A 23,775-nucleotide genomic window follows, 5' to 3' on the forward strand; every position below is an offset into this window, starting at 1 on the left:
AAGCCTTTGGAACAGCATCTCCACAATAAAATTAATACTTTTCAGCTGAAAATATCTTCTTTTCTTTTGCATTTTTGGGTTTTCTCAGGGGGAAGGGGGAAAGCATTTTCTGACAGGCACTAATTGTTTCCCATTTGATTTTGGCTTGTGAGCAGATCTGAGTTAAAAGGGCTAAATGCAGACATTCTGCTATTACAGTGTTATGCTCATTCAACAGTCAGTCTTGTTTTACTTGCAGCAATATGAGTTATACCATATGTGTTTGAAACTGGTAACCAAACAGAGCAGTCTTTCAAGCAACCCTAAGCTAAATTATAAATCTTTTTTGCATTTTTTGTAAATAAAAAAAAAATCTACTGGCACAAAATGAATCAGTGAAGTACTTGCTGCTTGGGCTTAACAATAGCAGTCTGCCTGAGAAACCCTGTCACCCTAGTAAAAAATACTAAGCAATATAATTATCCAGCCTGACTATTTTTTAGTATTCTACAGGATTTGAAACTTCATTTGTGTTTAACGTAATGGGAGCATATAAAATAATTAAAATGAATTGTTTCTATTTTTTTATGTAATGCTACTAATTACTGTATTATTGTTATTATGTTATCGGTGTAATGTAGTATGTACAGACCCTAGCCATTGAACAGGACATTTATTTACGTACTCTCCAAACTTGTTACAATATCCTTGATAACATTTTTTAACCCTGAATTTCTAAATTTCTTAAAAAGGTCTCATCAGGAGAGCAAGATGACTTCTGAAAAAAATTCTCTAGTATGAGGTCTTATGCTTAAATGATGGCTTATTCCTGTCCAAAGCTTCACTGAACTCTGAGAATTGTTAACGTCACTTGATCTCCCACCCTCGCAAAATTATTGCTGCAGACCTAAGGCTGTTTCTAGCTTTGCACTATGAGACCACAACTGTAATCACAGAACTTGGCTTGGTAATATACTCGAGAGCTTTGTGCCTGTAGAGATCTTTAGATGCTCAAAGCCTGGTTTAAAGATTCATCAACTTGGTGTCCTTGTGAGAGTTGTAATCAAATATTATCACTAAATGGGAAACAGGTAGACAATTGACATGGCCAGCCTGAGGTGACTTGGAGAGTCAATGGAAAAGCAGAGTAAAATTTAGCACTTCCCAGCTCCACGTATACTCGTTTCTCCTAATTCTGCTGCCTCGCACTTTGGCCATGTTAGTTTAGCTTTGTTGTGAAGGCAGCTGTAAACATATAAAGCAAACCAAAATGTTCTCCATAGATTTAAACAATTACTCTTTTTTAAATGACGCAAAACAATGTGGCATACCTACACATGTATAATACTACTCTACAATTCTATAATAACATTCTAAAATCAGGATCCTTTACTTAAAAACAGTATTTCAGTTCCATCTGTGATTGATAATACATGAGATCAAACAGGCTAGACACAAAACTTTTGGTCCTTATCAATGCTGTAAATCTGCAGCAGATCACAAACCAAAAAGGCCTCTTACTTGCTAGAGCTGGTTCTGATACAGCCCATGGTGGAGGAAAGCTCAGAAGAACAGCTGATCTCATGAGATTTTCAACATTTGGAGCCAACATTTTCAGAAAACAGTTGGCAAGATTTCAGTGCCTTGGAACCTGAGTTTTGGTTTAGCCCTAAATTCAGTACAAGCCCAGCACAGCTCCAACACTTCTAAAATGTGTGGGTACGCATCTAAGTTTTTCACACACGTACATCTATCTTGTGTGTGTGCATATCTCTTTCTCTATATATATATATCTCTATCTGGGGAGTGATAGATGGAGATTTTTTTCCTTGGAGAAATAACTATTTGTCCCCTTTCTCATTTCATTCAGGGTACAGCACTGGACTCTTTGGAATGCATCACCACCCGCATCCCACCATGTTTATTATTATAGGTTCCAAAGGTACCAAAGGAGCACAAGACCTGCCTTGAATCTCGAAATGCAGAGCATATAGCTGTGCCACTACCTCAGCTCTCCATCTGCCTTTTATTATCATTAATATTCAGAAAAGAATAGGATTTTGAGAGTGAAGTTAAAAATCTTTGATGGGTCAAGGCTGTTCTCCTAGAGTGGTCCTGACATCTCTCTTCCCCTTTTCACCCTACCCAGCAGAATCTTCTCCAAGACTCCTTGCTGGCCTTCAGTAAGGACAGTATGTGTTGTGTAGCAGCTGCAAAAGGCCTCACAAATGCTGGCTGACAAGAAGTGACAGCTCTGTATATCTCTCACTGGCACTGACAGCTGACAGATGGATACCACTCACACACAGAAAAAAAGCCCCCAGGATGATTCGCCAACATTACTCTCTGTTCATAGGGGCCACATTTGATTGAGTGCTGCTCAGAATAATAAACCCTTGTCGATCCGTTGCAGAGCCAGTTTGCTCACAATGTCCTGATTTTTTTTCCCCTGAAACACGTACCAACATACACACAGAAGCCTTGCTTTGTTTTTCCCCCTTAGCTTTGTTTGAGAAGAAAAGCTACCTAGCTTTATGCAGCTGCTTGTTAGAACAAGGGAGCAATGAGTACATAACTTAGCAATACTGTGTTAGGGCTTTGCTCCTTGATAATTCCTTCATCTCTCCAGTCTGTTTATTATTATTGTTCAGAATGGTTTCATTCCTTTCCACTTAGCAGCCCATTTTTGAAAATATTGCTGGTTGGGTTAGTCAGAAGACAGTAACGTGAAACTGGACAATGATGGGTATTGATGAAAAAAAAAAAAAAAGAAGAAAGAAGGAGAGAGAAAGTGATAAACAAAAAGAGACATCCATCCATCTGGACAGATAGATCTGAATGGAGAAAAATGGGAAACAGAAACACAGACTTTCTACAACTGTGGTAGGTGAAGAGCTCAGACACGTAATTTCTCCATTTTTTGGTTCCATTTTCTTGCACAAACTGCTTAATTACTGGACCCTGTAGGCAGACAGTTTTGCCAAAGTTGATCTTCTCTAGGAGAAAACATACTATGTCGTTGTACCCCTTAAAAAGACCTGAAATAAGTAACATGATGCAAACACACCTTGTTACAATCTAAGAGTCACAACTATAAAATCTGAAGGTTGGGAGGGGCTCAAGAAGTCAACCATGACTGAGATGAATGAGAAGGGAAATCTGAGCTCTCATTATCAGCGATGGTTATGTCATGTTAAGCATTCTCTCTAAATCAGTTCCTGGTATTTTTCACAAAGATCTTTATGTGTGTGTTTGGATAAGGCAAAACATTGCCACGTTTCTGAAAATGAAAGTGAGGCAAAGAGGTGTCAAGGTGTACCTATGTAAAATTGTCACCCCTTTGGGAAGTCCAAGTGAAAGTGCATAAAGCTAGATCCACAATGTGTGCCTAATCAGGATGAATAACCAATTAGACATTTAATTATCCCTACATATGACTTGTTCGGTCTGATTTTTTGATGCTGAGCACCTCCAGCTATTAATTCGAAACATGAAGCACCCAAAATCTGTGAATTATGAAAAAGTATAAGTCCATGCACTGTTTTTTTAAAGCTGTCCATCTATGCAGTAAGAACATGAATCTGCTGAGTTGAAGAAAAGAGTGAAACAACATCCTGTGTGGACAGTTTTGTCCCAGGCCACCCAACGTGTTAGATAATCACTGTTCTGTCCATTAAGCCATATTTTTTTATGTCATGGCTGCTATTCTAATATATTCTGGTAAACACAAAATGATTTATTCTGAGGAAGTATTAAGGGGAAATTTTTTGAGTATATAATTTATCAGATTTGTATGTAAGATGACTGGCAGATTTGCCAGACATTTCAGACAATATGAAGTCTTCCCCACCAAAGGAGGACAGCACTGTGTCATGCCATAGCTCTGCAGACTCTTTGCCACCTGGATCAGCTCCAGAGACATGCATTTTCTATGTGATCCCAAAGAGGGACTGCGTCACCATCCAAGACACTTTGTATTTCCAGTGTTTTCTTGCTGACTGGGCAGACCAGAGTTTGGCCCTGTGCACAGCTGTGCATGGCCTGTGTGGGATCATGCACCAGCTGATGCTCGCATTTAATGTCAGGAGCAAGGGGCAAGGAGGGGTGGCCTGGGACATGGGACAACAGGCCTGGGAAGGGGGAGACACTGGACCTGTGCCACAAGGGTTTGTGCCCAAAATAATTTCTGGTCAGCCACTTCCTGTGTGATTTTGGACCTCCTTAATGTCAGGCATTGTCTTACCTGTACAAGCCCTGAAAAGGATCCCCAGCCTGGATCTCAGGGTGCCTGAGGAATATGCACGGTCTGGGAGGTCCAGGCGCTCCCCAGGATGAGGTGGGGCTTGCTGTGCCATGCTGCCATCTACAAGCAGAGGATCCGTGGTCAGCCCAGCTATACATATAGGTATAATATTTGTGTGCATGTATACATGTACTTGCACAGAGGCATCTGTGCCTCGGTCACCCCAGAGACCCTCTCTTCCTTTGAGGGTGTCAGGTGTCCACACTGGTAGGTGGAGAATGACTGCCATATGAATGGCACCATAAGTCTTCCCACAGTGTTGGGCAGTGAAGACTTCTTTGTGGAGGAGGCTGCGTGCCCCCAGTGCTCATGGAGGCCCAAGGAACAATTGAGGTTACCTGGATCAAAATTCCAGTGCTATTTGTTTTACGCTGTGACCCTGCATGTCCGTTGGGCAGGACCTGACCTCAGCAGTGAATCATGGTCTTATCAATATCAGATGGACACAGTAAATGCTGGATCCAACCAATATCAGGTGAAAGTGAACTCATGCAGAGAGGAATAATATTGCCTCCTGAATGAAGCTCATTGTTTTGATCTTAGAAATACACCAAGATTTTCTTTTGGCTGATGACACAGAACACTGCAGAGAAGAGGGATTGGTTCACCTTTCCATGTGGTATAATAGCTCTCTTTCATATCTTTCTTAAATATACAACTGAAGAAATATTATATGTTAATACTTCAGCTAACAATAGCTATTCTACACAGATATGTCTGATATCTACATAACTTCCTAAAGTGGGGGTGGGAAGCTGTCTCTAGCTTCAGCAGGGTTTGAAGATTTGTGTGATACAATAGGTGCATGTAGCAGGAAAAAACAGAGGTGAAGTGTACAAGGAATTAAAAAAAAAAAGAAAAACAACTTTTCTGTCAGTATCCTATAGGCCAAAGGATTGCTTGTAGATAATCATGGATTAATTGTGAATGTAAAGAAAGAGACACTTTTTTTTATCAAAGCTGTTGCCTCAGGGCAAACTCCAGTGCCATGAAAGCCGAAATGTTTTCTTTTATCACAGTTCCTTTTCTGGCACCTGAAATTATTTCTTTCATGTCTGATAGTGAGGAACGAGGCAGCATAGCTCCCCAGAGATGAGCGATTGTTACCATGGTCTCATAACATATTGGCAGCCGATGTGGCATCCATGTACACCTGTCACTCAAACAGGGCAAAATGCAGATGTGGCATGAAAGCCTGAGCTCTACCACTTGGAAGCCTCCCCCCTACGATGCGCACGCACACCCCAAAACACACGCATGTCTTTCTCCGTCCCCCTCCTCCCCAGGATGTGGCTGTTTTTCAGCCTACACATATGTGAGTGCACTCAGACGTTATCAGGCCTGTTTAATGCAATGAACCTGCATTAGCATTTCTGCAGGGCAAACACAAATAAACAGAAATGCGCTGAAAAAAAATGTTTCAAACAAATTCCTTTGCAAGTCAGGCAGAGAGAGAGAGGGACAGAGTACAGCACACAAATGAGCCAATTTCCTTCATATGGAAGTGAACTAAGACCTTTTTAATGAAGACTCCAAGGCGGGAGAGGGAAGGGGGGGCTAGATGGATGCTTATTTACTTTTTGATTTTCTTCAGGCTTTGGGCAACTCACATCACTGTTGTCACACAAGGCAAGGTGATGAAGTGTCAAAAGGCAAGAAGATACAATTTTATTTTAATCTTAGGACTGATGCTCTTGGGGGTAATTTGAACCCCAGTTTAAGGCCCAGCATACAGGCAAATGAAGGAGACAGGCAAAGCAATTTTTGTTGGGACATATTGTGTCTGGTACAGATATGGGGCAGGTCTTCTGATAGGGGTGGGACACAACTGCATTAGAAGGGGAAGGAAATAACACATATGTGTGGCTCTAAGGTTAACAAACATGTTGAAGTGGACTGGATTTGCCCATGTGCATGATCTGACATTTTTGGTCAGTGAGACAGAAAGTATAGTACAAAATGAAATGCAAACCCTCTCTTTCCTCTCCTCCTCTTTTTTTTTTTTTTTTTAAACAAATTGCCAATTTAGCTCCTGGGCTAAAGCAAATAGTGCACTGCCATTTTTTTTTAAAGGGAAATATGACAAGGAACCCAAATGCGTTCATCTTAGATTTGTAAATCCATTGCTTTATTGAACCATTTGTCCATTCTTATAAGCTGATTTATAATAACTGTAATGTGATTCATCATGTCATCTTGTAAATAAATGTGACACTTCATTAAACACAGTAATCAAATTTAAGCAGTTCCACTTTCATGTTAACAACTGAGACCTTTACAATCCTATTGCTCTAAAGATACTCCTACTCTAATGAAAGTAGTATCAAGCAAAGAATAAAATGTAACAGAGGTAGATTTCTTAGAGGAGTGATGAAGAAATAAATATACTTTAGTAGTAGCCAGTAATGAAATTAGTAATGGCCTGAAATTTACTGTAACAGTGGTTTTACAAGTACTCCTGTCAGGATGTTTTATGTTAGTAAGGAATGGACAGGTTGAACATCTTGGAAAATCTGTTGTAGGATTAACAAAACCCTTTTAGACCCTGAATTTCAGAAAGAATTTTTTCATGCTATTTTTGTGTTTGCCATCTGGAATGACACTGCAAGCTGGCAAACACAGGAATAATCTGAGATATTTCCATCACATAGAGTTAGCTATGGATTCATCAGGGAATGTAAGCATCTGAACATCAGTCAGATACTCATAATTATCCCAACTTTGACCTGTTTTGAGGGATGAAGCAGACCCTGTATTAAAATTAACTTTTGCTTTCTTTCAGGAAATGGTTGCCTCCGTCTCCTGAGGGATAGACATTCAAATAAAGGAAAATTCAAAGAAGTACAAATGGGAAAGTAAGCACAGAATACAGTTTTTCTGTCTTGGTTGGAGTGATTTAACATTGTAACAACAGCAATTCCGTGTTGCGAGTCAGATTTGCGGGTGGAGTAAATCACTGTGAATTACCTTGGTTGAGGATTCGGCCTACAGTCCTTAATTATGCCCTCTATCGATCAGCTGTAAGGAAAAAGTTTATTTCCATGGTCCTGCTTTCATACTGATATTATTCTAGAAATGAGCATGGAATTCAAGATCAGAACATTTGGAGCTTCAAACCAGGAATTTGGGATGAAAAAGCAAGCAATGTAGCTATGCTATTCTAATCCTCATTATTAGGATTTTGGTGCGCTACAAGGCAGAATCTCTGTATCCTATTCACACAACTCTGTTCTTTGTTTTACCTCTGGTTAGGTGGGAGCAATCATCACACTCAGAAACTGAGGTCCATTCCAGTTGCAGCCTGGAATATCAAATGTGTTTGTCCTTTCTGATGTTTATGCTCGTGTATAGCTTGACCGCTAAAGTCTGATTTAGGTTTTCAAGCAAAATTGGAGTCTGCTAAAATTGAAGACAGCTAAAGATAGCATTTTAAGCAGACTGAAAGAGAGCAATGGGAACTGCATGAAAGACAGTCCTCAGAAACAAGAGAGGTGTTGAAAGGTAGTGAAGGCTGAGCTCCAAAATGGAAAAGCCCTAAGTATACAGGCATGATAGTAGAAGGTGCCAAGGAAATTCAACTCCAGTAAAAACTAAGGGAGATCTATCACTGTCTGTTAGAGGGTGCCCAGCACTTTCAAAGATCCGTATGTTAAACATCTAGATTCATATTTCTAGTGAGAGAATGAAGGAGGTCTCTGCATTTGAAAATGAGAGGCTGACAAGCAGAGAGGGCCAGAAAAGATGAGACTGTCTGCAACCAGAGAAACAGAATATAGGCAAAATGATGAAATAGCAAAATAAGAGAAGAGAAAAGAAAAGAAAGAAGGTTGTTTCATGTCTGTTTCGTAGAGAAAGTCTTGCTAGAACAGGAAAACAAAGAGAATGTGCTTGAAAAATTTAATCTAAAAGAAATGAAATTACCTTTTCTGGAGACCTAAAATTGTCTCTGAACTCTGCCAAAGTTTATAGTTCAGGGTTAAAAAACAGATGAAGTGGATCTTGGAGCTCACCTGTTGTAACACAAGGATCAATCAAATGGAAACAAAGAGGTCCTGGGATGGGGTGATAAACAATACTTGTTAAATAGCCCTTATGTAGAAACAAGCACTCTTAAGGAGAAGTGTGGAGTGAACATCCAGTCTCAAGGAAAGGTTAGGGCTTTTAATTATTTTTAATTAAGTCATTAATAAAGTCAAATCTTCAGAAAGGATTTGGCGATATTTGGATTGCATCTGAGAACTGTTCTCACTTGCATTGTACCACATTGATATACAGTGCTGAGAAGAACAGACATACGATCTAAACAATTTCAGTTGTAGTGCTTTTAGGTAGTCTTTGGAGCAATGATCTTGTAACTGTATTCTGTATTGAAAAGTTGATTTCAGGATGCCTTTCATCAGCAGATCATGCAAACAGAAATATTTTAATTTTCATCCATAATCTTAGCTAGCTTGGGTGTGCCTGCTACTTGCTAGTGCTACTTATCATGTGAAGTATTCCTGCTGCATTGGTCAGCCCTGGCTGCCAAGAACAGGTGAATGCTGATGACTAAAATATGAGTTATGTGGTGTGAAAGATTTAACCTGTCCTCATCTCATCTTAGAGGACCTACTGTTATGTTCATGTGTTCTGAAGCAGCAAAATGAGTAGATGCATATGGCCGTTTTGTAGCAGCCTGAACAATTTCCAGAATGAAATCCTATAATTCAGATCTCCAGCTACCTAGAGGATCCATAGCATTGAGATGGACATGCATATTTCCTCCTATACTAAGTGGAGAGAACTGAAACCTCAGAATGGGATCCACAATAGTAGCCATGCTGTGCAGGAATGCTAAGAAATAGGAAGATTTAAACTTTAAGGCATGGAAACGTTTCCTCTTCAGCCTATATATATACTGTTTCGCAGCAGCACAGCATTTTACTTCATATAATTTGTCTAGTAGCTGACACACTCAGACTGACGTTCCCTCAAGTTTAATTTCATCCTCAGCCTGAGGAATTTTGTAGAATCACAGAATTGTTTAGGTGGGAAGAGACCTCTTGAGATCATCTAGTCTAACCCCACTGTTCAAGCATGGGCAGCAAGGGCAAGCTGCCTGGAACCATACCCAATAGGGTTTTGAATATCTTCAAGAATGGACACTCCACAACCTCTCTAGGCAAACTCTTACAAAGTTTTATCATCCTCACAATAAAAAAGTGTTTTCTAGTATTCACAGTGAATTTCCAATATTTTAATTTGTGCTCATTGCCTCTTTTCCTGTCCTTGGGGACTACTGAGAACTGTCTGGCTCCCTCCTCTTCATTCCTTTCCTTGAGGTATTTATACACATTGATAAGATCCCCCTGAGCCTTCTCTTCTCCAGGATTAAGACTCCCATCTCTCTCAGCCTTTCCTCATATAAAAGGTGCTCCAGTCCCTTAATCACTTATTGTCCCTTCACTGGAGTGGCTCCAGTATGTCCATGCCTCACTTGTGCTAGGGATCCCAGAACTAAGCACAGCACTCCAGATGTGCCTCTCCAGTGCTGACTAGAGGCCTCTTGAGTGCTGACTAGAGGCCTCTTGACCTGCTGGCAACACTCTTCCTAACGCATCCCAGGATGCTATTGTCCTTCTTTGCTGCAAGGGTGCATTGCTGGCTCATGGTCAGATTGTTGTCCACCAAGATCTCTAGTCTTCTCATCACAGTGGATCTCAAATTATATGGTCTGGTCATGACAGCAGTAAGCCTGTACTGGGAGTTTGGGGTGACAGGCCTGGAGTAGCGGCTTTTATGCTGTATGGTCATGTACCGTTTGTAGGACAAGATAACATACATCATTTTGCCCAGGATGGTAACACAGCTGGAGACAATCTTAACTGAACCTATCAGATATGACATTGTTACTATCATCATGGACCAGAATTTCTATACTTGCCATTGCTGTTAAGCAGAGCAGAACAACATACAAGATTTTTTGGGATGCAGTTAATGTTGTCATATTGAGTTTAGCTGTGTCCAGCAATGTGTCACAAGTAGCCTGGGTGCAGAACAGCTGAAGTGTTTCTTGTTAAAATGTTTAATTTTGCATTAAATGTTATAGGATTCCCCTAAAAGCTCCCCAGCTACTCACACTGTTGGAAACTTTAATTGTCAAGTGACCAAAAACCCCATTAGCACCTCCACAGTGGTGCAGTTCTGGGCATTTGATGTGGGGCTGATTCTTATGGAGGAGCTAATCTATAACAGGGGAGAATTTCCAGTATAGCAAGCAATGAGGGCTGAAAGAACAAAGGTCATTCATTTGGGACACAGGGGAAGAAAAGTCTGGAAAAAGAAAATCCCATGGCTTTGCTTGGGGTCTGGAATAAATGGACATATCAAGGTAGTTTTAAAAAGCCAGTTTACTTCAGAATCACATGCCAAATGTTAATGAGTGCACAGTCTCTCTCAACGTGCCATCCCGGTCGTGGCAAAAAGCTGATGTTGCCCTTTCTTCAACAAGTAGTTTCCATTTTCATTTAATAACAAATTTCTAATCTTTTAAGATGGAGTGACAAGGAAATTCAAACACTTCATATTGATCCATAAGTATAAAGACATCTTTATACACCCTCTCTACCTGAAGAGGTAAAGTCAATATAGCACTTAATGCAATGCTTCTACAAGGTTTCCATTGGTTTGCAAATAATTTGTTTTCCTTCAGTCTGTAACTGGCCTCTCCAATAATTCCAGCCAAATTCAGCAGATAACAAATCTGTGCAGAATGCAGAACTCCCATTAGAAAAACAAATAAAAACCCCACCTTGTCCCTCTCCAAAGGAACTGTGAAAAAAAAATAAATTAGGAATTATAACATCCAATGTCAGGGAACCACCTGCTTACCTTTTAGTGCTTGTCTCTGTTTTATTCTTATGCAATCTAGAGGTCAAATCTATCACTCCAGCTCTCACAGCAAACTAGCTAGGTCCACCAGTCTGGATATTACAACAGGGAAGCTTGGTCTCACTGCTTGTCCAGGAAAAGGGTATGGGCATGTGGAACTGCAGCGGTAAAAGGATCCAAAAAGTCCACATCTTCTCCTGTAATTATATAAAAGTTAGAATACACTTCTTTTGTTAGCTTTTCATTTTTTCTTTTAAACCAACTGCTAACTTTGCTACTTCTGCACTCGTCTTGATGTTCATTAAACCGGTGACTGGCACCGTTCCATGTCTGGCTGTTGAAGTGCAGAGAAATATAGTTGTAGGCTGACTGAATATACATGATGCTGTCAAGCATTGCTGCTTGGTGGCATTAATATTACTATTATTTATTGTTTACATATTTAATGACCTTATTGATATTATGCACTGTTAGTACTACTAATTATAAGATAATAAACATAATTTATAAACAGTTTATAGTGAAATATATAATAAGTGATTAGTGACAATAACTGAAACAGTTGCAGATTTTGTGTGCCCATGCCACAGATTATTTTAAATTGATATTATCCTGATATAAGTCTGTTTTGATAAACTTAGGCATGAGTAAGTGACCTACACAGAACATTTTTTGTCTTCAGCAGAGAGCTAATCAAAGCTATAGTTATGGTGTGATTACCTTGTTTTTAACTCTAGTTAGCAAAAAATAGAGAAAAGAAAAAAGAAAACAAAAATCTCTCATAAATCAGATCTTTCAGGTTATGACAGCTCTAGTTTTTTCTCTGACTGTACATTATTTCTTTAGCTAGCACTTAAGGAATTATAGGCCATTTCCTAAGAGATGCTGACCATCTTCTGACTATCCTTGGCTTTCAGAACATGACCTATTTTCCCCAAAGGAAATCTTTGCCCAAAGTGCCTATTTGTAGGCTTTAAACACCTAAACCCACTTAGATAATAGCACTGTGTTGCAGTTTCAGGAAATACTGCAGATTTGATGTTACTCAACTGAGATCTGACTTAGGGGTAATCAGAGTGACCCTTGCTCCCCAGACCAGGTCAGGGTCAGTTTTCTCAGTGAGAATCAGGACAATTTGCAAAAGGAGCCCCCACTCTCTGTGGCTTTTGAAAGCACCCTATAGGTAAGCTGTGTCTCCTTGTTATCTGTCCTCGTAATTTCCAGAATGAGAACATCTTCTCTCTCAGCCCAGTGGGGCCCACAGGAGGCACACATGTGGTGCAGTCTGGCTGCAGCCCATGTTGTGCCGTGTCCTGCTAGCACTGCCAGGATTTGCAGCACCAAATCCTGGGTGAGTTGTAAAAGCTGCAGGAGAAGGTGAGAGACCTTCGTACTGCCAACAGGACAAAGCTAGCTGGTTTAAAACTGACTTGGAAATGCCTATAGGAACAACAGATCTGACTCCTTCATAGGTATACCCAAACCAGCTTCTCCATCAATGTTCACCACTTTAATTTTCTCAGCTGCAGGTAGTGGTGGCTAGGAAAAATTATGTATTTCTATGTAAAATTTGTGATTAAAATGTGTTCTTTGTAATGAAAACTGTAGAAATGTGGAACTTTTACTACAAACAGTGCACTTTTTGAGAAAGCTGCTTCTTCTAGAAATAGGAGAAACTCTTGGCAAGAGCCTGCACACATAAGTCATAAAGGAAAAAGGACTGATCCTGGCAGTCCTTTTATAATGCCTTTCATTTCCTACCTGTTGCTGCTTGCACAGATCTGTTTTTTAATGTACTTGAACAGCAGTGGTGACCTGTGGGAAACATGTCCAGATACCTGCATATTAGGGTTTTTTTAAGGGTCTTTTTTTTTTTACTTTCCTAACAGCAGGGTGACTAGGACTCCGTATTTCATTATGAAGGGAAAAATCCTATAACTACTGAAGTCAGGGTCTGTAATACAGCCACAGTATTACAGTGTCTTTATATGGGGGAAAAAAGTAATAGAGCAGAAGTCTTTTTTACACCAATACAAACATCTTTTCAGCACAGAATACTATCTATCTTCAACATCGATGCTAAGAATCAAAAAGTAGTAGGAGGAGAGAAAATTAAAGGAGAAAGCTGCAGTGAATAGAGGACCAGGAAATGAAAGAACAGAAGGAGAACAGAAATGGAGCAGAGAGAGGCAGCATATTCAAACTGAATGGGGAAAACACAAAATGAAAAATATAATACAGGCCTATTTTTATACTGACATGAAAAATTCATCTTAGTGGCTTTACAAGAATTTGTGAATCCAAGAGTGTCCACTAATTTCTGACCTTAAGAAACGGAATAAGCATGTGATAAACTATGTTATGCTCATTCATATACATATAATTGTAAGAATTTTATATAGTAGAAAAATGAAGATTTATGTGTGTAGGATTAGAAGGGGTACTTCTGCAAAGACTTTACCCAGAGCAGTTTCTTCTAAAATCTGAAAGGATGACAATATTAGAATGTTAGCTGGAAAGGAAAGTTTTTTCTGAGCTAGATTTCTTGGAAAACACAGATCTGACCTTCCCTCCTCTCTATTGAGAATTACTGACTTACCAAGATTTACTCCATTGATATATGCTCTGAATGGAACTGGATATATTTGAACATAAGTGTAATTATATGTAAGTACTATAATTTTATTACCATGATGCTACAGCTATTGATTACAGATAATTGTCTGAAGTCTACAGATATGGTTGCGTAAAGCTGACAGCTAGTATCATCCGTTAGGTGTCATCTCTCTGTGCTATTGGAGGAAAATGAAATTAGATTTTAAGAGCACCATCTTATTTCAATAGATATCTGAAATATAGAAGGTGAATATCTTACTCCATACTTTCTAAAGTGAGAAAATTTAAACTTGATTATGAAAAGTGCCTGTAGAAATATAAGTATGGGAATGATTTTGGTTATTGTCTCTTGGATCAAATGTATTCAGTTTACAAAAGGTGTTCCTGTTGGCGTAGAAAGGAAATCCATTCCTTACTTGGGGTCATAATTTGTAACAGATTATACAGGGCAAATTCTGCTTCTTTTACTAATAATTTATCTTCAATTTGTCTCATGGCTCCAAAGATACAACCTGCTTATATTTAATGTAAAATGTTTATAAGAAGAAGGTTTGGTCCTGCAGTTAGAATTCAGCTAACCATTATCTCAAGAGCTAAATCAAAACATTTTGAAGCTTGCAGTTCTGAGTCTTTGTGTATATTTGTGTTGCTGAAGTTTGGAAAGCAAAAAAGAAATGTCAAGATCTTCAAGGAAATATTATCCCACTTTCCAGGCAATTCTAAGCTTCTTTTCCCAAATTAACCAGACTGTCCTCCTGATATGTGAGCTCTAGCATGTTTTGCTGAGAGGATGAAAAGTTTTAGAAATGTGCTTTTGCTTTCAAAATCTGCAGAAATTCCTTGGTGCTGGCTGTGGTCATGAACAGGAAACAGGACTGTTGAATAAAAAAGTGTCTTTCTTTATGATTTTCCCACCGCACTGTAATTGTATTCAACACTGGTGGAACCTGGAGAAATAGAAAAAAATGTGAGGTTGAACCTTGCTTTCCACTAGTTATCTTCTTGAGCAGTCAGGCATATTTGGAGACAAGAACTGAGGGAAGCCTTGGCACAGACATGCACAGCTCCTACTGAAATGAAAAAACATTTAGAGTTTCAGCATATCATCCCATTAGAGGGGGGTGTCTCACAAGATGCTTCTCGCGCTAAACATGAATTCATAGCCAGGCCTATCATGAGCCCCTAGACAAAGTCAAAACTCATGAAAGTATGACAAGCAAAGAGTTTCTGGACTTCAGATATCGCTGGTGTACTGGGCGCCACAGGTGAAAAGCTGTGTACATGTGTAATATGTATTTGCTCCTGTAAGGATGTCTGCTATCTATTTATTAAAGGGTCTGTCATTTCATTTTATCTACCATACCTGCCTTCTGCCCATTATTCCCAGTTATTCCAGCCTGTTGTAATCTCTTAAAAAAATTAAAATATCCATCACTAAAATGTTAAAATTATATATCCTTTTTGTCTCAAACAGACCCTCTTCAGGAGTGTTTTAGAAAGCAGAGCAGCTCTGGTGCCAGGCATCATCTTCCCCGGGCAGCTCTCTGCGGAGGACGAGTGCATGCCCTGGATGGCGAACCTGAGCCCATCGCTCATCCCCTCACCACTGGTTTTGCCTCCCTGGTGCTGGAGCACACAGGCTGGCCCTGACCGGGCATGACTGCAGCTGAGGAATACCCTCTGTCTTGGTGCTATTTGGAGAGAAATGTGCTGGAAGGTTTTTTTAATCTTGAATTTTCAAATTAAGATAAACTATTTGTCCTCACATCTGCTATGGGAAAAAAATTGGGTTTGCTTATATGACTGAGTTGGTGTGATCTTCGAGCTGGGTATTGCCTAAGCTTCCGAGATGGAGATCACCTCTTTCTCTATTATGGAGAAGTACTCTGAGCTACTGGGCTGGCCTTGTTCAGGTCCTTTGAGTGCTAGCTCAAGCAAGTAATAATAATAGCATGATGATGTGTGTCTTTCAAAGCACGAAATGGCCACTGCAGGTGGTGACAGCCCTAAAAAATGGAAACTGCAGCCTTTAAAGGCAAACCAAATTTTAATGAGACCAGGAAATGGTAGAGCATAAGTCCATTCCCTGAATGATGAGAGCGACACGGGTAGGTAATGTACTAACCTAACCCACTCTCCTTGCAGCCTGCAGCCTGGAGTCCTCCAGGACTCCTGACTATGCAGGGAAGAAGCCAGGAACACCTCCTTTGGGACCGCAGCTAATTAGAATACCCCGAAATCCAGTGTCAAAACCTGGCTGGAAGCGTTAAAGAGAAACTTCAGATTTAATAACTAGATTAGAGTAACAGCACAGCCACAGAGAATTTCTTCATGTGGGTAAGCCACAGAGAATTTCTTCATGTGAGTAGCTTTTACATGTCAAGGGGAAGGGGTTTCTGTGGTGGGGGTTTTTTTGTTTGTTTTTTAGAGAATTTTAATGAAATCATGAAGCTGTAGTTTTGTTTGGTTGCGAAGTCTATGACATTGACTCAAGTAAAGGTCTGAGAAGCAGCCTTCAAATCTTTTAATTCTCTTTGCATTTCTATACACTGAACTCTGAAATACCCCAATGGAATAAAGAAAAAATATAGTGTGTATCTTTCATGCTGTTTTTGTCACTAATACAGTGGCAGATTGTGGAGAGGGTCATATTGTTGCCAAACATGTCTCTGTTCTAATAATACAATTCCAGCAAAAGTGAAGGACATGCAGAAGAACCTAAAGGTTTCCTACCAATGTGGTGTATTCTTTCTGCTAGCAAATAATTTGAGTTATTTATAAATGTTGTTTTCTTCTACTTCTAAAATTTGCTTTGCTTATTGCAGTTGTAGGCAACATAATTAATATGTAAACTAGCAATCTGGGATACTACTTTTCAGTAGCATAATAGTGCACTTTTCTGCAGTGCTTCTATACATTTAACTTTAAGCCCCTGAATCCTTTTGAAATTGATGGAATTGTGCATTTGTTTAAGATGAAGCACGTACTTGACTGTGTGGCTGGACACGGACAAGGATGTGACAGCATATTAGTCAGGGGTTAGTTGCACACTTGAAAACACTCAGGCAAGACTTCATCACTTTTCACAACAACAGACATTTACATCAGCACTGGTATTTCCCTTTAAAAAAAAATCTTATTAGAATGTTTTATCTAGACCTCTTTTTATGAGATGTTAATAGGGTCTTTATAAAACCATGGGTTAGTTAAAAACTTCTCTTAGATTACGGTGTCATTACTGGTAGGCCCATGCTACTCTTTTGGCATTCATCAGCTGGAGGCAAGTGGACTGTCTCATGGGGAGTTGAGAACTTGCAGGTTATCACTTTGATTAGCTGCTGTAGGCAACTGGTGGCTACTGTAATTGCCTCCGCAAGTTTAAAATGAATATACATTTCCTCTGACAAGGAAACGGTAGGAATATATGCCTAGTGGAAGCTTTAGGTTCCTATAATGCCATGGAGATCAAATTAAAAAAGGAGAGAAAGAACCTGTTGCTATAGTACTTCATTAATTAAACATCAAATTAGGAAATACTATGGCATTGACAGGTTTGGGACTGGCTGCTGATACTGTTTGGCAAGGACAAATTTTCAAGTGGGTTAATGTGTAAGCCTTACAGAAAATAACAGTAACGCTGTAATTGGGAGGCTGCCTCTTTAAAATATTGGATTAAATTACGGTGTACAAAGTCAGACTAATAATTTAAGTATTTTTAAGTAGGTATTTTAAAGTAGTTCGCTCATTAGCAGCCATCTGTAGGCAGTACTTGGAGCAGGCAGAAAGAAGTGCGGGGAGAGGAGGGGAAGGGGAGCAAAAACTTTTGCACTGCTCGAATAACACAGGTCTGGGCTGGAGAGAAGCAGCCCAGGGATTACAGGGGAAAAATGGGAAACTAGAAGCCAGCACTGCAGCTGAAATCCAAACAGCCTCCACATTCACCTCCTCTCCCAGTTTTGATTTACATTAGCATCCCGTGTTGTTCTCTTATTTCTTTTCCTTCTTCAGAAACTTTCTTCTGCATGTTTCTTTGGGAGATGTGCCAACCGTCAGGCCTTGGCGGTGGAAAAAGTGCAAGAGCTCAGACCCTGGCAGCTCCAGCTCCTTGAAATGCTGCGGGTATGTGAGCTGAATGGTGAATGCCGCGACGAGGTGTTTCAAGAGGAGGCCGGCTGGCCCCACATCCCAGCACGATGCCCATGCTGCACTGGGAAGGGCTGGGGGCAGCAGGCACAGCAGAGGGGATCTGCTCTGCTCTTCTGCAGTCACCAGCATCGCCTGCCAAAGGAGCTGCCTGCCTCCAAGCCACAGGGCGAGGGGAGTGCCCAGACACTTGCAGAGGGGTCAAAACCTCTGTAGGTTTTGGTTTGGTCCTGGTTCATTTTCTGCTTTGCGTGGATGTGTGTGCTGGTTTATTCATCAGCAAAGTTTTGCCCATTCCCAAAATTATCTGACCTTTCCCAGTCATGCAGTAGCCCAACAATATAGAGGGATATTGAAGAATGAATCCAGTGGGCCATGTTGTTTTCTCTTTTCCAAAAGCACAGGTCTGTAAGAGGCAATGAGGCTACACCAGTATCCCTAAGACTGAAATTTGACCAAGTACTTCTGAATCAGGAAAGAAAAACAAAAGTCTGAAGAACACTGATACATTTTTCTCTTTTGTTGCTAAGATAGCTGCCATTAATACTTCTGGGAAAGACAGGATGAGAAATAAAAAAAATCCCTAAAATCAGCTTTGATATCAGTTTTTAAGCCATTGCATCATCCTGGGGAGTTATCATCCAGCTCTGGAACTGAACTCAGGGTATTTTACAAGGGAAAGATTTTATTAAAAGCATTATGTTTTCATATAGAAAAAATTTATGTTTTCATATAGAAAAAAATTGAGTGGAGAATCCAGTCTATATTCTTTCTCTTTCCTCTCAGGAAAACAAGTTGGGTATTTGGCAATAACATTCTTCAGGTTAAAAGTAGTGTGTGTGCTTTTCACACATTTTCTGCATAAATATTTTGAGGTTCCTGTAAAACAGGACAACTGCTTTTTTTATTCTTCATGAATCAGCCCCTATGTTTGAAACAAATCGTTGCAGCAACAAGGAATGACAGCATGACAGCCTAGTAGGTTATTAATGGGAGTGACAGCCTGCAAATCAGAAATCATGGCAGTGCATCTGTATGAACAGCAATTTGTGCTCAGTTGAATAACCAGAAAATCCAGAAAATCCGAAAAGGTTGGTGGAGAAGATGAATCAAACAGAAACATTTTTAGATAACCCAAACTTTCTAGAAGTAATTGGCATGTCAGGGGAATAGCAACATTGAGAAGTTTAGTAGTATCAATACTTAGATTCACATATGTTTGTTTCAATGCCCACTAAAGACCTAACACTAGACAAAACAAATGAGGGAAAATGTAAAAATGTTGAGGTTTTTTTATTATCTGTTATAGTGATGTCATCAAGAAAATAAAATTGCAGCCTACTTCATTGCTTTATCATACTTTGCTAACAAATTTTATTTGCTGTGTATTCCAAATATTCACATGGTAGAGCTCAGTAAGCTGAATGTTGGAAATTCTCCACTAAGGAAAATCTCTGTATAATTTATAAATTCAGGTGCTTTGCTTTTTCTACCCTCTGGTTGAGTTGTTCTGTATAAGAAAACAGCAAAATCAAACAAACATATTCCCTTTCTCTCTCATATGTAATAGAAAGGAATGGTGCCCTGTACAGTATGGGTTAGCATGTTTCCAGTCTTAGTTTATATATAAATTTATGGAGAAACCCTCCATGGACCTGTAGAAGTAGGATTAAATTGTCTGTGTAGACGTTTTAAACTTTTCTAGATGTTCCTAAAATTCTCCTGATGGGCATCTGAACCCAAATTTAGCATCTCAATGTTAAGGGTCACTGATACCAGTCATCAATGATTTTATAGTGTACTGCTCACTAACAATGCTGAGCAATGCAGTCTCAATATTTTCATGAACTGAATAAACTCAGAAAGGTGTTTTAGTTGTAGTTACATAGAAATTTCTATAAATGACCACCTAGGATCAGAGATAATAAAATTTCTGACTTGGTTCCAATCCAGAAAGTGGAAAATTTGGCTGATCGAACCCCAAATTGGAGGTTTCTGCAACATATTAACTTTAAATTTATGCATCTCAATCCAGATTTTGCTCTTTCAATTAGTGTCAGTTGTTTAACCTAAGGGATATCGATCCCCAATGGTAGATTCCAGACATACTATTACTTGGACAGTAAAACTTCCCTTTGATTTATGTGTTCAGTGAGGACTCCAAGCTCTAGGAATATGAATCCCTTTTTACAGATACATGTTAAGCACAGTAATCTACCTTTATTGTTGTACAGTGATTGCTAAAAGTGTGAAATCCTGAACAAGGCAAGTCCAAAGAAGGTCCTACCTTCAATTCAGAGAGACAGTAACTCTATTCACTATGAAGAGCATTTATGAGATGATCAGGTCATCCATACCTGAAGCATAAACTTTCAGTGTTCCAAAGGAAGAAAAAGAGATAAACCACATACAGTTATATGCAGTCAGAAGCTCTATAACCTATACTATATCTTCCTCCCCAAAGCAGTGAACTATTCCCTACTTTGCCTGCCTGTTTGGATTTAGTATAAAAAGTACCAAAAAAATGTATCTGATAAATCTCAAAATCCATTTTGATTTGTGAGGAATCTGCTGCTTTCCCCCCCCCCCCCCCCCCCGGTTTTGATTATTTCTGATAGCTTTTTTCCCCTAATAGTTCTTTTTTTTTTTTTTTTCTTTGCATTATCAAGCATGCAGTCTTTGAATTTCATGTTTAAGTTTTATTTCCAATGGTACAGTAGCAATTTTGCATCTCTTCTTCATCAGCCTTTGTGTTTGATTTGCATTAGAAGTTAGCATAGTGCTACGGGTAACCCCCAGGCAGTGCTATCATTCTGTTCTTGGAGTAGAAAAAAAAAGAGTATGCCTTTTTGGATCACTAAAAAATAAAATAAAATGAAATTAACTCAGAAAAAAAACCCCATTGGTTGAAAAGCTTTCTAATGTTGATACAAAATATAAACAAAACGTGGTTTCTGAATGAAGTATCAAGACAAATAATCCTCTTGCCCATCTGTTATAGTAAAATGGCCGCTATGGTATTATGTTGTGAGGATACATGTGCCAGTAATGGATGAGATAAAAGCAGACATATGCTAGCAAGAAAGAATAGAAAATGTTCATAATAAGTTATGAGCTGAACCAGTATGGAGAAATATATTCAGACATGAGAGTACAATATCTGCCAATCTATGTGTAAAGCAGATATTTCCATACTGCATATAATTGTTCCAGTTGCTTAGTGCCTTCATCCCAAAGGACCTCAAGAATGCAACATATCACCAGCATCAGCCTGAGTAAGGTTAATCCTAAATAAAGACTTCCTCACTTGCCTTAGAAACTCTTCATGTATCTATCAAATTACCTTTGTGATTACTTGGCATCCTTGGAACAGTTTCAACTCACCTGTGAATATGTTTTAGGGTTTGACCAAACTGAAAAGCAACTACTCTGCTTTTAAGAAATAAACACAGATAATATGGCCTTTTCTGGGTTTATCTCTGTAAATTTTGTGGAACTGTACATGAGAGAGATTGAAGTAGGTTAGCGATTACCTCTTGCTTTTGAAAATCAAAAGACTGGTAATGACTGAAAGCCACAACACCTGGAAGTTGCCATTTGTATGAAATAAATGTCTCTTCTTACTTACAGTCCTGGCAAACTTAAATTTGTCTGAAGAATAACTAAAACAAAGATGGTGACACAGAGGCTCCTTCATGCTCTGCTGCCAATGAGCGTCATCTTACCCTCTGGAGTTGAGTTGGTTGAAAAATGGTATTTCCTACAGGAAATTCCAAGAACTTAACATATGGATTCACTCCAAATTGAAACAAGTCCAAATCTCAGAATTTTTCACAAAATGAAGCTTTCCAAAGTATTTCATTTTGATTGCACTGAAATAATGCAAGATTCACATTAAAATCTCCAGACTCGCCAGCACTGGGAACTGTAGGGGACTAAACAGAGCTGAGATAGCGTATTTCCTGGGTACCTTTACAAACGATGCTTCATTTGATCCCTGGCCTGATTTTAAAGTAGACGGATCCTCCGCAGTTGAGCTCACATGGCAGAGAAGATGTAGAGAGGAGCGAGGTGTACAAACACACCCAACATCCACAGCAGTCAGTTTACCTTCTTCATGCCATTAACCTGAGGAATTGGTTTTGCAGCCCTTAGATTGGTCCTTCCACAGAGACTGAGCTCTTGAGCACTGGACAGCCTCACCAAATTTGTACCACACCAGCTTAGGTAACCTCAGCAGGCCTTCACTACCTGAAAGGTAATCTTTTTTGTCAGCCCTCTGTGTTTTCCTCTGTGCCATGCCTAACTTGCGCATCATGTCTTCACATCAATTTCCATTCTGCTGTGGAGCACCCAGCAGTGGCTGGAAAATCAGTGTGCTGAGGATGGTGTTTTGTCTCCCAGCTCCTACTGTGTCACCACTTCCTCATCATGTACATTCATTTTTTTCCCCTTTTCCCCTTTGCAATATATTAAAATAAAAAATTCTGTGGGGTAAATACAGTTTTTCAGTACATTATAATATTTATTGTGCCTTAGCATTGCAAAGTAGGCCCTCCTGTTCATAACAATGCAGAAATGCAGGCACTGCTGCTGACCTGAGAACTTGATGAAGCTGGTGAGTAAAACTGTGTTCAAATTTTGCAGGAAAGGGCTAAGTATATTTTGTTTTTCAGGAATGTAGTGATTTATAACACTAAGTACATAAAACAAATATGAAGTAATTAATTTAATTTTTTCTTTTTATCTATAATGTCCATTATATTATGGACTAGTCTTTAGAGACTGATGGGGGATGAAGGAAAGAAGGAATCTAGCTAGGTGTTCATCTGTTGCAGGGGTATGTTCAGAACTAGAGATATAACACTGGAACCTGCCAGTGTCAACATTCCTCTGGAGAAAACCAGACTCTGTGGATCCTATTTGAGTTCCAGCAGGACACAAAACTGAATTTGGCAACCCAAACACAACTGGTGATTAAGTAGTGCTATGTCCTTTTTCCTGAAGAATCCATGAATGCAAGCTCACAAATTCTTCCTCTGTGGTTCCACCAAATAATCCATAGGATTTGCTATTGTTCTCAAATGCCTTTGAAAATTTTGGGCAAATCTTTGGCTGCTACACTCATCTTAAAGAGATTAGTTCTCAGAACTAGCATTGAACCTGAACCAAAACCACAGAGCAGAACACAGATTAGTTTTGACTATTTAGATTCAGGTCTGCTGTTGAACTCTGGATAGTGTCTGTTATTTTAAATAAAAGATCAGATCCAATATAAACACCGTGCTTTTTTTGTTGTTGTTTTTTTTTGTTTGATTGTTTTGGGTTTTTTTTTTTATATCAAGAACTCAAGACTTTTTACTTGCATTTTTCCCCAATACATTTTTGGACTTCCCCTCTGGAATTCTCTTGTCTTGTCCTTTCTCCCTCTACCACAACAGAGATATTGAGATAGACAAGGTTCACTTATGTTCAGATTTGCTATGAGCAATGGAATTATGATAAATTTGCATGCAAAATCAAGCAATTAGTTTAGGAGGAATGAAAGATTAATCATGGGAGGGGAGATGAGATGAAGATGAGTCTACTGAGATAAATTACTCCAGATTTTTGGCAGTGACTATTCGTGAATGATAGAAAACACCAGATTCTTGTTCTCCTTTGTAAGAACTATGTGGCATCCGCAATGCATGTGTTGCAAAAATAGCCAGATCCTCTACTAATTCCTGTGTTCCTTCAGCATAAAGCAACAGAGCATCTCAAGGACGTGGCTAGCTTTCAATGTGCTCAGAAACTTTATGATAAATGTTTAAAAACTGTTGTCAGAAGATGTAGTTTCAAAAAACCCTTCAGCCACTTTAACC

This window comes from Strix uralensis, chromosome 1, assembly GCF_047716275.1.
Source record: "Strix uralensis isolate ZFMK-TIS-50842 chromosome 1, bStrUra1, whole genome shotgun sequence".
In the NCBI taxonomy this organism is placed as follows: Eukaryota; Metazoa; Chordata; class Aves; order Strigiformes; family Strigidae; genus Strix; species Strix uralensis.